The sequence below is a fragment of the Kogia breviceps genome, chromosome 14, assembly GCF_026419965.1.
Source record: "Kogia breviceps isolate mKogBre1 chromosome 14, mKogBre1 haplotype 1, whole genome shotgun sequence".
Lineage (NCBI taxonomy): Eukaryota > Metazoa > Chordata > Mammalia > Artiodactyla > Physeteridae > Kogia > Kogia breviceps.
The window spans coordinates 18814141-18831178 of record NC_081323.1 but is presented as its reverse complement, the minus strand read 5'-3'; positions in this window follow the sequence as shown (position 1 = coordinate 18831178).

The window sequence follows — 17038 nt, the reverse complement described above, 5'->3', positions numbered from 1 at the left end:
GACCTTCAGAACTATAAAATAATAAGTCTGTGTTGTTTTAAGCCACTAAATAATTTTATTACAGCAACCATAGGAAACTAATACAGAGTCCCAGGTGTTCTCAGCCTGGCCTCACCACATCCTGCTGTGTAACTTTGGGTAAGTGACTGAACTTCTCTCAGCCTCAATTTCTTCATCTCTAAAATAGGGATACGAGAACCTGCTTCCTGGGGCTGTTGCAAATATTAAATGAATAAATACCTGAAAAGGGCTTAGCTCAGTGCCCAGAGTATAATATGAGCTCAATAAAAAATATTGACTCTTGTAACTGTGGTGTCATTATTGTCCCTCACTGCTTGTTCTCCTCAAGACTTTGTCAGTGAGAATAAAGTTGGTAAGAAGATGCATATCACCAAACTAAAATTGATTTATTGATGGCCTTCTTTATGCAAACTACTGTGCCAGGAACTGGGAATAAAATACAAAGCAAAAAGAGACCCAGCCCCTACCCTCATGGAGTTAATAAGATAGCAGGGGAGGTGGACAAGATTAGATAATTCAATTATATTATATATCGTAATATTATAATTATATGTTATATTTATATTGAATAATCTCCCAAACAAGTGCTGAGATTTAGAAGTGTGAAGAAGTATTTAAAAGGTGTGTCCCAGGGCTTCCCTGGTGGCGCAGTGGTTGAGAATCTGCCTGCCAATGCAGGGGACACAGGTTCGAGCCCTGGTCTGGGAAGGTCCAACATGCCACGGAACAACTAGGTCTGTGAGCCATAACTACTGAGCCTGTGCGTCTGGAGCCTGTGCTCCACAACAAGAGAGGCCGCGACAGTGAGACCCGCGCACCACGATGAAGAGTGGTCCCCACTTGCCGCAACTAGAGGAAGCCCTCGCACAGAAAACAAAGACCCAACACAGCCAAAATAATTAATTAATTAATTATTTTTTTTAAAAAAATTCCTCCATAAAAATACCACTAAGCTTTAAAAAAAAAAAAAGATGTGTCCCATCAGGGAGGTCAAGGAAGGCTTCCCAGAGGAAGCTGATGGGGTTTGAGCATATTTGGTCCTTTGAGACCAAAAGAGCATGGACCCCTCTGAGCTGCAGGAGGAAGGATTCTGCCTATATCCTCAGGGTAACTCTAAGGTCTCTGGGGTATCTGGGAGGAGTTAGGTCCAAGCTGAAGGCCTATAGGTGCCCACCATGGTGGATCCTGGGAAGGTAAAAAGGCCCTGGTCACAGGTAGCCCAAATAGGAGGTGGCCTGATCACGAGTAGCCTTGAGCTCTTCAGGGATGACTCTATCTCTAGGATGGTAGACCCCTATTTGATTCTGTATATTAAGCCATATCTTGTCCTTAGGCCCTAACCCTGAATGCACAGGCCCTAGGCTGGCCCACAAACATCCAGGCCTGCCATAGTCATCTTGGGGTAGAGCCATCCTCCAGGCCATCCCTGGGCTCAGCCTGCCTTTAAGGAGGTCATGTCAACAGACTTGCCTCGCTTTGGAAAGTATCCTCAATCTCCTAATATGACTTGATCTCTTGGCAATTTAAAATCTCACCTACTGCTTTCATAGCATAAACTATAAGAAGTAAAGGTAACCAAAATGCCCTGGCTAGTGAAGATGTCTAGAAGACAGTAATGCTCAATAGGAAAGAAGAGAGCATAGTCCCTCAAGGATGTGTCATCATCTCTGAGCTGGAGTGAGGGGAGTAGGAGATTTTTATACTTATTAAAGTAGGCATGAATTTAAAATCATGTGCAGCCTTTCAGTATAGCCTTTCAAGGAGCTTCTGTGCCTGCCAGATCCTTGTATCAGCCAGTTACTGCCATGTAACAAACACCCTCAAAAATCTCAGAGGCATACAATAATAATCATTTATGTTTCACTTATGAGCCTACAGATCATCTGGGATCTGGCTTCTCTAGGCTGCAATTGGCTGGGCTGGCTTCCAGGCCAGAGATTAGATTCTGCCAACATTCCATTGACCAAAGTCAAGCCCAAAGTCAAGGAATAAAGAAATGTATTCCACCCTTCATGAATCCAAAGCAAGGCCTATGGCAAAGTCCAATTCAATGGAGAAGATAACTATACTCCTTCTATGGACATGGGAGGGAAGAAGGGAAGGAGAAAAAATTTGCCTGACCACCATGAAACTGATCATATACCCCCAAAACTCTGTCTGGGGATACTGGAATGCTCCTCTCATGGCCCTCCCCTCACTCCACGCACAAGAATCTAGGCCTCAGACTTCATTCTGTGTATACACTAGCCTTTCTGCGTACCATCTGATTCCCATGATGACTCAAGTTGCCCATGCCCCAAAGCCCCTGGTCAGTACTTGTTTCCAGGCTTGGAAAGTCATCACATAAAATCCCAGGCCTGATCTGGGATTCCATACACATAGTAGATGTGCAAGAATAATTTATTGAATGAATGAATGAATGGATCAATCAATTAATCAATCCCAAGCCTACCCTTTGAACATTATTCATTGGCCTGTTGGATGCCCTGTACATAAACTCAAACTCTCCACCACTCCTGCCGTATACACATCTTGGCCAGGGATATGCTCCAGAATGCACCCATCCAAACAATGACTGTACAAGCTCCAGACCCTCTCTTTCTCAGCTTTCACAACACTGGCTGTGTAGTTGGCAGAAATTCCAAAACAGCCTACAAATGTGGATGTGGGAGACCACATCCCTGGAATATTTTGCAAAAAAAGCAAATATCGTGACAAACAGTTGGAAATGTGGTGCTTTTATCTGCACTTTCAGTAGCTGTTCATATGTTCACATTAAAACAGTTGAAAATGTATAAGTAAAAATCTGTTTCAAAATGCGGAGAACATGTAAAAATAATTTATCCATTCACAGATGAAAAACAAAAACAAATAAGTGTGAGCCATGGAAGAAAATAAAAGAAAGCAAACTCCATCAGATCACAGACTCCAATCGATAGTGATTAGAACGAGTGTCCTAGTACATACATGCTCCACATCTCCCAGTATGGAATCCAAAGGGTCTAGGCTGAACCTGCAGACTTTTCAATCCACCCAATTTGATGCTTCAGTTTTTCAGTATGAGAAGAATTGTGGGAACAAACCTCGAGTGACTATTTGGTGAAAAGCCATGTGTATGGGGCTCAGACCCAGATGAATGGGATGGAGAGCCAACCTTGAAGTCCAGCAGTAGAGATAAACAAGCACCAGGGAAAAATATTAAACTGTAAGTGTTTGCAACCTCCCCACCCAGACAGCTAAAGAGAAGCTTATCTTTGGCTATTCTGACCCTCTTCCTCCTCTGCCATCTGGGAGATTCTGAGTTTGCCACTAGTTTCCCTGGGATTCTTTTTTCACTCCCATTTGGGAAAATGTAAGGAAAAAGCACTTAGGAGGGGGAAAGGACTTGAGAGAGAAAGAGACTTAACAAGGAAATCAAGAGCCATGAGTGATTTGGCTTAGAGAGACTTTTAGTTGGGAGTTAAATATGAGGGCAGCTATGAAGGGAGGGAGAAGTTGAAAGCCAGAGGAATGAGGAAAGAGAATTTTAAGTGCTGCTGTGAATTAGGATTTGGATCTTCTCTGGCATTCATTGAGAGACACCAATAAAAGATTTAAATTGCTTTAAATTCCTTTGACTGCTATATGTGATTCTTTAAATGCAACTCCAGGCTGAGACTGTGTCATGTGAGGCCTTGGTTTTATTTGGGTTATATAAGTAAATATGCATTTCGTATACCCTGTGGAACACGCTCCAATAGAAGTGTGGATACAGCATTTTGAGAATATAGAGAAGGGGGCATCTCAGGAGAGGAATCCAGGCTTCCAAGAGGGGATAATGTTTGACTTGGATCCAGAAGGATATGTTCACCTTACAGGCATGAATTGCAAGGGCATTCCTGGTAGGGGACATAATATCTGCAAAGATATAGGGTGTTTAGGGTAATGCAAAAAGTCTAGTGGGATGGAAAAGCAGCCAAAAACTCAGTGGGTAGACAGGAGCCACATGGTAAAAACGAATGACATCGAATGTCATTAGGAGAAGCTCAGCCTTTATCCTGTGGTCAACAGACAGCCATGATTTTGAACATGGAAGTGGCACGTCTCTAGGGCCACATACACTCAACCCTCTTGCTAGGGAAGCTGCAGCCCCTAAAGCAACCTATCCTCTCTCTCCTGGACTCCATCCTCAGACGAGTTACCAGGGGAAATGGAATCAGGCCTCAAGCTGACTCCAGAGGTTACAAAGGCACTTGCAAGAAGTTCACAGTTCCCAATGAAGAGAAATGCACTCTGGAAAATAAAAAAGCCATTTGTCATCTGAATTCATGTGCAGAGAACACATTTCTTTCCAATGAGCATGTTTCACAAACTTGTTTAAATGGAAATGGACTTGATTTCAATGGCAATGCAGTCTTGGTGGCAATCTGATGTTTTATTTTATTGTTTGCAATTAGTGACAAGTGAGGAAAATATCCAAATCATGCCACATCATACAGGGTGCGTGTTATCCAAGTACTTGGCTCTGGTGCAAGGATGGGGGTTGAGGGATGCAGCCATGAAGAACTTGAACTCCCAGAAAAGAGGCTGAAAGACATGGTGTCGTCAAGCTCTTAACAAAAGCAGAGGTGTTCTTTAAAGTCAAGAAGTACATACACACACCCATAAATATACACACACATATCCATAAACATGCACACATACCCATAAACACACAAATACTCATAAATACACACACATAGAGACATACACACACCCATAAACATACACCTGCCCCTAAAGACACACACACACACACACACACACACACACACACAGCTTGCTCACCCATCTTATCTTTCTCCAGGTCTCAGGTTAAAGGTTGCCTCCTCACAGGTGGTTTCCCTGATGCCCTGGACCTTTAGGTTCCGTTGTGTACACCGTACAGCACCCTGTCCTATTCACAGTTAAATAAGTGAGGAAGAGGGAGGGCTAAAGGAAAGGTGGAGAAAGAGAAAAAGAAGTAAGCCTGAGAGTGCAAGACCAAGACAGAAAGGGACTCAGAGACAAGGGGACGGGGGGAGAAGGAGAGAAAGACTCCACAGTCAATAAAGGGCAAAGCAATGATCACAGCAAGCTTTTCCTCATCCTCCGCCATCTGTGTGTCCACAATTGCTTCCTCTCTGGGATGGCACTAGACTTGCACAACCTTTCAGCTGTAACTGTGGGACAGCATCTACCTCATCACATTTCATCTTTATATCAACCCCAAGTGACAGGGGCCATCATAGTCTTATTTCACAGGCAGGAACACTGAGGCTTAGCAAATGTATGTAACTTGCCCAGAGCTACATCATTAGTGAATGGCCAGTGCTCCTGGTCCTCTAGGAGGGAACTGGCCTGCTGGGGCACAAAGTTGATGTTCAGTAAACAGTTACTGAAGGAGTGGGACCAGGAATGGGATTCACTTCAGAGAAATTTGAATCCAGTCCTGAGTACAGCGGAGCTCAATCCCGCCTACCCCATCCCACCACCAGCGCCCACCCCCGCTCACTTATCACCGTGTAATTGAAATAATGCCTATCGACAGAGACTCACAAACAACTGCTCAATTTTCCTCAAAATTCAATTAAACTTCGTTTATTCTGGGGATCGATCCAATTAAAAGAAGGAAAATTTCAGATGGTCTGAGCAACACCATCCATCTTCAAACACAGTGTCTACCCCAGTGATGTAATAATTTGCCCAATCAATGCTTTAAAAGCATTTAGCAGTCTTGATAATGAACTTTTGTCAAAACAGCCTTGCAGAGCAATAAGTGCCTGCAGATTAATATGAAGTCATAAAGGGCTAATGCCTTGGGGGGAAGGGTGAGCATGAATCAGTGGGCGCCATGGCCTGGAGCTTCCACACCATCTCAGAACCAGGCATGGGCAGTGCTTCCAGGACCCAGAAAATACCGAATGCACGTCCCCATTTCTGCTCTGTCTTCAGGTTCCTCTCCCTTCCACGGTCTCGGGTGCCCAATTCCACCAGCCAGGGACCTAGGACATCCTAGATCCAGACCATCACACTCATGGCATGTTGGGGCCACCCATCCTATTGGAAAAAAAATGTCCAACGGAAGGAGGCTTTGCTTGGAAGGCTTTGCTTGACCATCTCTGAAAGCTCTAGCTTCAAAAAATGGCCTTTGAGCTCCAAGAGACTCCTTTTCTATTGTAGTGTCCTCTTTTGGGGTGGGGCAGATATTCAACTGATTCCCTGTATGACCTTAAGCAAGTTACTTCAAGTCTCTGAACTTTAGTTTCTTCATCTGTAAAATAGGGATGATAGAATTTATTGATGCTCAGGGGAAGGAGGTTGGGTTGGATTTGTAGGTGATGAGGATGCAAAGAGTAATAAGACCCAGCCTCTGTCTTGAAAGAGTTTAGAAGCATTGGGGAGAGACAGGTACAAACGACCACAATGCAAGAAGTTAATGCTGCCAGAGATGTCTGAACCCAGCACTGGAAACACAGTACCTGAGATCAGAGGGCGCTTCACCAAGGTGGTGACCCTTGACCAAAGAATGGCTATTTGTCAGGAGGAGAGGAGAAAGGAGAGAATCTGGGCTGAGAGGATTGCAGGTCAGAGGCGCAGAGGGCACATGTGAGATGTACAGCATGACTGAAACGGAACCAGGAAATGGAATGGGATGGGTGAACTAAGCCAGATCCTCAAAGGTCTCATTTGCCAGGCTGAGGACATTATCCTATACTGGAAGGGAAATGGGGAGCCATGGAAGGTCTTAAGCAGGGGGTGGATGGGAGGACAATTGCACTCAGGAAAGTTCCTTCAGGCAAACCATGAGAGGGATGGGTTTGTGGGCATGGGACAGTCCTAATGAGTTAGGTAAGATACATGTGCTCATCACACAGCCCTGCTCCTCCAGCAGTCCCCGAACCCCCCCTCTCCCCACACTGAACACACCCACCCCAACCTCCCTGTCCCCAGCAATAGCGCCCCCTTCTCTCCAGGCAGGAAACCTAGGATTCCTTCTGCACACTTTCCTTTTCCATCCCTCATGATCTCTAGGATCCCTCAGAAAACTTCTACCTGAATGCTGGCTCCTATGTGGAAGAACAGGCTGGCCCGTCCCCAAAAGGTAAGCTCACTTTAGTCCAACAAGGCATCCTTACCACTCTTAGAGGGAGGCCAGGATGGAAAGTGAGCCCCGCAACCAGACCTGGATGGGCCCAGAGCTGTCCGTGGTTCTGGCTGCCTTGGTCCAAGGAAGGGGAAGGGAAAGGTGATCCCCAAGGCAGGTCAGAAACCCTTGTGCGGGTTCAGGGGAGTTCCCCTCCAGAATCAGGGCTTGGCAAGTGACTTTCTGGGGAGCTGGGCCAGTCTGAGCTGGGAGAGCCAGGATGGGCTGAGCTGGGTGAGCGCCTGGGCCCTGGAGTAGTCCAGGATCCCTCAGGGCTGATTTTCCATCTCCCACTCCCGTCCCTGTAGGCTGGCGGCCACCTGGAATGGTCAATGCTCTCACCACGGGGAGCCAGGTTGCGGCTCCAGCTCCCAGAACTAGCAACTCCTGCAGCATCTCCTTTCCAGGCCAAAAGCAGAAGAAAATTTCAGAGGTTGGCTAGTGCTTAAAAGCTGGGGGATCTGGGTGGCCAAGGGAATAAAACTCTTGCTCCGTTTGCTGGAAGTCATTGCTGCCCTGGGGGATGCCAGACCCTGACCTGCCATCACAGAGGCCCAGGATTTGGAAAGAGGAGGATTAAGAATTAAAGGGAGGGGGGTGGGGGAGAAAGAAATGGGGGGGGGGGAGATTGTACTGCTAGATCAGGGGGAGTATTAAATGAAGTCCAGAAATGTCTTTTCAAAGACTCCTGCCATTAGGACTTAATATTAAATTTACTCCTGTGCCTTAAAAAATAGCTAATTTTTTTTTCACAAGTTGCTTTTGATGCCAAAGGTATGGCTTAGGCTGAAAGGCGCTGGCACATCAAACACCATTTGGGGAATTTCAAAGGGCTGTTTCACCAGGATCCTGTTTTCCTCATCCCCCTCCTCGGCTGATGAAGTTTCTGAGGCCCCTGAAGTCAGATCTTGTGTTCTGGGCTATCAAAGGCCCCCGGCAACATCGAGTCTGTCTGTCTGTCCCAGCAAAACTTTCGCATAGAAAGCCTCCCTTTTACGAAGAGATCTGAGGGGAGAATAAAAAGGATGCTGATTTGCCAGGAAACAGGAGGGAAGCCCTGCTGAGCTGATAGGAATCTTCTGACCAGATTTGAATACATTTGGCCCAGACAAGGGGGTGGGAGAAAAATCCATTACTTTGGAGAAAAGCCTCGCAGGGTTTCAAAAGGAAATATGTAAATGTTGGGAGAAATCATTTGTGTGGGTCTGTGTGTGAGTGTTTCAGCCGTCCCCAAGTATAACGCCGTCAACCAGGAGCAAAAGCAAAAAGCAGGGGAATTAAGTCACTGCTGTTCAGCGGAGGCCTGAGGGAGCTGGAGGAGGGCTCTGCAGCCTCCCTGGCTTTGCCCTGACCAGCCAGGTCTAGGGTCCAAGATTCAAACAGCTGGAAAACCCCTCACTGGAATCCCACAGGCACAGCGTCTAAAGGGCCTTCCTTTCCTTAAGGCTCCACCCAGGATTCTGCAGGCTGTTGCTCACGGAGGTACCAGACAATTCCCAGTGTCTAGATGGGAAGACTGAGGCTTGAAAGCAGAAAGGCACTGCCAAAGAGCCTCCTCTGGACACTGGCTGGGCCCAGCCCACAGGCCTTTTAACCGTAGCCCCTGCACACCCCAGCACCTGGTCTGCTCCCTGAGGACTGCACCTGGGCAACTGTTTACTACCTCTACCCATAGCCTCTGGAGACACCCTACAATGGGATTCCTGTCATACCTGATCCTGGGGACAGGCAGCTCTGTGGCCTGGCCTTGTCCCCTGTCCCGTGGGAACTGAACAGTTATGTCCAGATAATTAGTCGGAAATCTCCCCCTGTGGCTTCAGGAGATAGTGTGCCTGCATTCAGGAGTCCTGGGTCCTGGGCTCAGCTTGGTGGGGTTTTTTGGGGGAGGGGAGGGGCTCAGTTTCTTCCTCCGTTAAGGATCATTCCATCAGCCCTGTCTCTACTTCACAGGCCCACTATGACATTCCATTTAGGTCCGGAATAAAAGCTGTGGACAGGGAGTCCGCAGAACAGGGCAACAGGAGGCCCTCTTACTCCTCCAGCAGTTTCAGGCGCGAGCAGGAAAAAGGGAGGAAGTTGTTCTGAAGGCCGTGCTCTGTGGTCGTTGCAAACGCACCTGAGTCCCTTGGACCCCCGCCCTTCCACGTCACCCCCTGGACCTTCACAGCAGATCTGGGGCTCTCCTCTTCATTGGGAGAACAGTTACGGAAGAAAAGAACCCTGGGAGCTTGTTTCTTGGGGTGGAGGTGAGGGATTCGGGTGGGAGTCAGGATCTGGAGCTGCCTGATTTGGACTCCTATTCTGAACTTATTACACAAGGAATTGGGAGCCAGCAAAGCTCAGCACTGGAAGCTGAGTATTGTCTTCCTGCTAGGAGAAGGAGAGAAAAGAGAGACGATAGCTCCTCATTAATGGTCTTGAATTAATATAAATTAGTCAAGCACATCTCAACTGTTCCCAGCCAGGCAGAGCCTGGGGCACTGGGGAGCAGCCCGAGGGTCTCTTTCCCCTCACATTCAGGCAGCCCATCCATAAAGCCGCTGCTGACTGAGCACTCCTCCCTCCCCCATCTCGCCCTCCCTCCCCACCTCCACCACCAGCTTCAGGCTCCAGAGGTATAAAATAAGCCGGTGACAGCACCCCTGGGATGAGGGTCGGGCCCCCCCAGAGCCTGCGACCTTTGCAACGACCTTTGGAACATTGCCTTCCAGATAATCACTCTGCCCTTAGGAGTAAGGGGCGTCCTGAACTCAGCCGCCACAGAGGCAGCAGACTTGCACATTTGTGCCCAGAGCCAAGATCACAATCAGAGCAATGCCTGGTGCCAGAGACCCGCAACACTGGGCCACCCAGAGCCTTGGGACCACAGGCTGCCCAGTGCTCCGGCACATTTGTTTGAACACACGGGGCTGTGGATTATCTCGCTGCAAGGAGCTGAGATCAAGCCACCCCTTTCTCATCCTCAGCAGTTCAGTTATAATTCAAGGCTGCAAACCACCCATCACGTAGCACAGGGTGGCTTGGTACCAGCCAGGGACACAGGGGTGAGAATCTACAGGTAACCTGGGTCTCCTGATGCAGGCCTGACCCACCGAGACACGCTGGGACCACCTGGTTCAGACCTGACCCACAGGGGCACGCAGGGCCATTCCCAGGACCAAACAGAAGATGGGCTGCTTAGTCCAAGGCTTAGAGGTCAAAGGGCACTCCCAGTATCCCTAGGAGATGGGACTTTTAACTCCATTTACAGATAAGGAAACTGACACTCAGAGAGGTCATGTCACTTGCCAGGAGGTCACACAGCCAGGAAATGACAAAATTGGGTTTCAGACAGTATTGGTAAGAATTAACTTTTATCGGTGTGATGATTAAAGCTTTACAGGCGATTCATCATACAGTTCTCCCAACTTTCATGAGACAGGACCAATATCACCCTAGTTTTGTACACACAGAAACTGAAGCTCAGAAAGGTGGACCTTCATTGCACACGGTCACACAGCTAGTAAACGATGGAGCTGTGATCGCCACAGCCATCTGGCTCCAGAGCAACATAGCACAGACTTGGGCAGGAGACAGGCCTGCCTTTTCCATTTCAAATCCTGCCTTTTCCATTTACTAGCCCTGTGACTTTGGATGAATTGTTCAGCAGACTCTCTGGGCCTCAATTTCCCTAACTTTAAAATGGAAATCATCATGATAATACACTAGTAGTGAGGTCTAAATAATTGATATCCATGGAACACTTAAAAGAGGGCCCGGTAGACACCAAGCATTGTGTGTCTGTTAGATGAAACTTTCTCCTGCACAACCATAATTCCACTAATTCTACAAGTATTAGCATGACAACTGGCAACCTGGAGGACCCTCTTCTCCAGCCGGTCCCCTGCCCTCCTAGGTCCAAAGCTGGAGAGAGACCCACGCCTGAACACGCCACGGACCTGGCATCCGTAATGCTTCTGTCAGAGCAAACGAGGCCATTAACTGAGAGCTCTGTGATGGAATTGTCCCACGCGGTATTTATTATAGGGTCCTTTTCCTGACACCTCCCAGGGAGAGAATATTAAATATTTAATGCACACAAGGCTGCTCATTTTTCATCCCCACTTCAGCACTCAAGTCGGCTCCGGTCTGGGAAAGAGCCAAAGTCCACCAGCTGGTACCCTCATGCCTTCCCTCCTCCCTGCCCCAGCCCCTCTTGCCAGGGTGCGGGGCCAGGCGCAGGTTGGGATGGGAATGTGACAAGGACCCACGCCAGGACTCTGGGATCTGAGGCCCAGGTGGACCCTGGAAGGCTCTCCTCCATCAGCCACTCTCAGGGGGGTTTGGACATGGTCAGGCGGAATCAGTGTGCCTCATCCAAAGACTTGTAATTCAGGGGCCTCTGGAGCCTGAGATCCTTCCCAGAGCCCCACCCGTCTCCCCTCCACGTGCACTCCTGATTCCTCTGCTGCCTGCAGTGCTCCCCGAACCATCAGCCCTTCAGCAGGGGGGAGGGCTTCTCCTGGCTGCAGAAGCCAGCCGGGTCAGCGTGCTGGGAGCAGAAAGTGCCAGGGAGTAAGTTCCTCCAAAGCAAACCTCGAACAATGATGGCCATGAGTTGGTGCATAAAAGCCCCAGCTGCCTCGGTCCTCAGCTGGGCTAACCTAGAGGTGCATGTTCTGCCCAGTCTCCCAAAGTCTCCAGTAGGACTGGGCTCCCGCTGTCCACTGAGGTAACCTGCCCAGTAACACGTGTGTTTCCTTTTCCTCTCTCTTCTCACGTCCCCTCTCTCCTACAAGCCCATCTGGGCTCACCCCCCAAACAAGCTGCCTATCCCCCTGCAACTCAGAGGCTGCTTCCGTAGACACCTAAACTACAGCCATGCCTTGGCCACGTGGGGTCCAATAAGAGAACGCAGGATGCAAGTCTCACGTATGTGTGTATTCGTCCAGTGAGCACTCACCAGCTCAGGGCCAGACCCCATGCTGGGGGCTGGGGACGCAGTGAGAAACCCCAATATCTGGATCCTGCACCCCCAGGAGCTCCAGGCTGGTTGGGGGCACAGTCCCGAGACACTAAGTGCAGTGCAAGGTACTCAGCTCTCACTCGCATCACCCTCAACCCAGCAAGCCCGCTCGAGTGATACCACCCAGACGAGAAAGTGGCCCTTGTCTCAGCTCTCGCCTTCCTGGAAACATGGAGCTCCTCACCAAGGTGCATCCTGACCACCACGGTCCAACCACTGGACGAGAGCTTATCAATCATGTTAGAGTTGATTTCCCAGCATTCCTTCTTCCTCTGTTTCTTTTCCTGGTGATTTCTAGTTATCGGTGTTGCACTTGGGTATATGCGATCTCCAGTGAGTGGAGGAGTGCCGGGAGAAGTGAAAGGCATTTTCCAAGCATCAAGGCATGACAGCAGGGACAGGCACCTGGATTTTCCACCCCCAGAACATTGACCAAAGACATGCTCCCGGGTGCCAGGCCTTCTGCTTTGGGCTTTAATGCCCACTCAGGGGAGGGTAACAGCAGGGGTCTCAGGGCCTGGCGGGGAAGGGGAAGACCTGATCGAGAACCCACTAAAAGCCAGGCTCAGCATTTTACCTCTAGGATCTCCATCAGTCCTCACAACAACCTAGTGCAGAAGCTGTTTCCTTCCATTTTACAGATGAGGAAGCTGAGTCACAAAGGGATGAGGTGACTTGCCCAAAGCTACTCATGATTTGGGAGCCCCTCACACACCTTCTTCCCACCTCTATAGGCTGAGGAAGGGGGAAAGAGGTCAGTTTGGATTTTGTCCAGAGGGCACTGGGGAGTCAAGGCGGAGTAGAAAGCAGGGGAGGTACAAGAGCAGAGTTGCATTTGGATCCATTGTGATTGATTCAGCCCATCGCCGTCGCCGTACTGCTGTCAGGCTGGGAGTCTATTTAGACCCATCCACCCCTTCCCCCCTGTCCTGGTCGGGCCAGGCTCTAGGATGAGAGGCTGAGGTCTACGGAGGTTGCCACTGGGATGCACAGCCCTGGTCCACTCTCCCTGCTGCAGGGCTGGGCTCCTGAGTACTCTTCTCCTGCTCCTTTGTTTTCCTTCCAGTTTTATTGAACTATAACTGACATAACAGCACTGGGTAAGTTTAAGGTGTACAGCATAATGATTTGACTTACATATGTCATGAAACGATGACCACCATAAGTCTAGTGAACATCCGTCATCTCACATAGATACAACATTAAGGAAATAGAGAAAAATGTTTTCTTCCTTCTGATGAGAACTCTTAGGATTTACTCTCAACAACTTTAGTATATAATGTACAGCAGTGTTAGTTATATCTATCGGGTTGTACATTTCATCCCTAGTACTTATTTACCTTATAACTGGAAGTTTGTGCCTTTTTAACTACTTTCATCCAATTCCCCCTCCCTCACCCACTGCCTCCAGTAACCCTAAAGCTGGTCTCTTCCTCCACTCATAATCCTCTTTTCCTTGGCCAGCCATTCTCCAGTTTCAGTATCAGCTGAAATGTCAGAGAGCTTCCCAGACCCCCTACTGTGGGTTGAATTATGTCCCCCCAAAAGACAGGTTCAAGTTTTAAGCCCCAGGACCTGTGAATGTGACCTTATTTGGAAATAGGGTCTTTGAAGAGGTAATCACATGAGGATGGATCATATTGGATTAGGGTGGGCCCTCAGCCAATGACTTCTTATAATTAGAAGAGGGAAATCTGTCCCCAGAAAGGAGAATGCCAGGCAAAGATGACGGAGTTATGTGAGTACAAGCCAAAGAAGGCCTGGGGCCACCAGAAGCTGGAAGACAGAGCGTGTGGAGACTTCACTTCAGACTTTTAGTTTCTAGAACGGTGAAAGAACACATTTCTGTTGTTCTCAGTCACATAGCTTGTTATACTTTGTTATAACAGCTCCAGGAAATTGATATACCCTCTAACTAAAGTAGGTCTCCCCTGCATTCACCATCACACATCTTCCTGGCTTCCCCCTTTATACCAGTAATTATGATCAATAGTTACCTTTCATTTCTGTGTTATGTTCATTGCCCATCTCACTCTTTAGACTCTTAGTGAGTCCTATGAAGGCAGAGGCCTCCCCTGCCTTGTTCTCTGCTATATGCCTGGTGCCTAGTCCAATGCCTATGGTGTCTGGTATACAGGAGGTGCTAAATAAATATTCACTTATTGACAAAGATTTAACAACTGTCCGTGATGTACCGGTACTGCTCTAAGTGAACAAAATAAAGAGTCCTCTCTTTATGGAGAGGAGCATAATAAGTAAATAGGCTATTAGAAGAGGGTAAAATACTGTGGGTGGGGGGAGGGAGAAGAGCAGGGTAAGGGAGATAGGACACTGGGGTGGAAGGGTACAATCTGCAAAATTAAATTAGGTGCTAAAGAAGAACTTGTTGGCAGGTGACATTTAAGCAGAGTTTGAAGGAGGTGAGGGAGTTGGCTATGTGAGATTCTGGGGAAGAACATTCCAGGCAGAGGGCACAGCCAAGGCAAAGGCCCTAAGGCAAGAATATGCTTGGTAGTGCAAGGAACAGAAAAGAAGTCAGTGTCGGTGAAATGGAATGAGGAAAGGGAAGAAGAGCAGGAAAGAAAATCAAATATTTGCTGGGTGGATGGATATGGATAGATACAAATGGATAGAGGGAAGGGGAGAGGGAGGGAAGAATGGAGGAATGGTTCACATCCAGGAATCAAAGACAAGTACTAACTCTATCCTCTGACCATATGTTAGGTTAATAATTGAGAAAAAAGTGGAGCCCTTCCACCCAAAAAAGGTGGCCAGTAGCAGACCAAATGAAGTCAGCTCTCCACATCCTTCACAGCCATGACACAGCATCACAGAACAGGATGAGCATCCTAAGAAAGAAAGCTCAAGATTCTAGGGGACCCAAGGTCCCAAGCAAGGGCTCTTCCAAGGCCTATGGCCAGAGCCGCCACATACCAAGCTTCAAGCCCTCCCTTAGAGCTGCAAACCATGAGGCTGAACCGGTCCAGGCCCCTCGTGGCTAAAAGTGGGTCTATCCCAGAGGAATTGCTAATGGGGTGCCTTCTGATATGGAGTCCCTGAAGGGCACCCATAAAATTTATTAGAAATCACTGAACTAGGCAATGAAAGCAGGTTGGTTTATTAATATTAGAAATTTCTCCTTCCTCCCCCACCCCCAGCTCTAGCGGGATCAGATCAGTATCCCCAAGGGGACAGCAGAGGAGGAACCCCAGTGCTGGGAAACTCCCGGGTGAGGGTGTGATCCAGAGCCCCAGAGTCAGCACCATCACGTGAGAAAATCGTCTTGAAATCAGACCCCCTTTCCAGGCCCTTCCAACCTCTTGACGCAACCTTATGAGGGCTCCTGAGCCTCAAACCCCCACTTAAGGTGCTCCCAAATTCCTCAGCTACAGAAACTGTCAGATACTGTGTTTGCTGTTTTAAACCCCTACGATGGGAGGTATTCGTTATGCAGCAGTAGAGGACTAATAGACAAGGAAACAGCTTTCAGTGTCAACGGGAGCTGGGAAGAGCTGCAGAAATGACATCAAAGCCAGGGCTTGAAGAACACAGGCCAAAATGGGGAGAGAGGGCCTTCATTCCAGGCAAAGGGAACAGCACGTGCTAAGGCATAGGTATTGGGGGCTTTGCTGAAAGCACAGGAGGCCCCACAATGGGTGGTTAGAGATGGGGTGGAGGCCAGGTCATGATAAGCAGAGTGACCATACCTCCCAGTTTGCCCAGGACAGTCTTGATTTATGTCTGTGAACCGGGCATTTCATGCAATTTACTATTTGTCCTGGATAAAATCTCGATTTAGACGATGCTAAGTTAGATATGGTTACTAACTTATGTGGATGAGCCCAGTGTGCAGGTTGAGGCATTTGGATTTGACCCTGGAGGCAATGGGGAGCCATGGAAGTGTTTTAAGCTGGAGAGTGACCAGATTGAAGTGTGTCCTAGAAAGATCCATTTGCAGAGAATTCACCGGTGTTCAGGATGAGCTCGTATGGAGGGTGGGCTGGTTTGGAAAGTGAGTGTGGACCAGGGTGGAACCAGATGAGAGGCCAGGGAGGAGATGGGTATGATCCCTCCGTCAGAGCAATCAGTGACCATGACAGCATGCACTGAGGCCAGAAAAGGAATAACAGGGTCAAGGGAAGTTTAGGAACATTTAGGAGATATTAAAGACTTGGCTGCAGTAAGAGCTGGTGGAGAAGCCAGAGGGTGATTCTAAGGCTATCAGGGGGTATGGTCCCCACATTTCAGGGACCAGAGCTTGGTCTAAAAATAGATCTCAAATGAGTCACCTCAATTGCAGCCAACAATGATTTGGCTGGTTTATTACTGAATTGCAGGGGATTTGGCCAAAGAGACTGAAACCACATGTAGTCTTGGCTCATGCAGGCCCCATTGGATCCAATCTCCTGCTAAGGGCAGTCCCGTGGCCCTGACGCATGAATAATCTCATTTCCCTCTCACAAAAAGTCTGCAAGAATGTTATAATTTCCTTTTTTTTTTTTTTTCATCTTATAGTTAAGGCATCATGCCTGGGAGAAACTGCCAAAGGTTTCTAGGATGTAGGCTGTAGGCAGCACAGTCTGAATTCAAACCCACACCTCCATAGATATTGCATACCAGCTGGAAAGAGATTTGGGGGTGAAATCCCTAGAAACACTCTCTTGCCTCTTCCCAGCTGGGATACCTTGGCTGAACTTGAGTCACCCTCCTAATAAAAATTCCCTGTTCCATCAGCAGAATGCTTCCAGCCCAATTAGATCAATTTTCTCTAAGTAGCAATAAATGTGTTTTCCTTTCAGAGGCCAGCCCGACACATTAAGCAGGCTGGGGGCAGCCATTCCCCAGGCCGCTGGCTCTGAGTGCGTGAG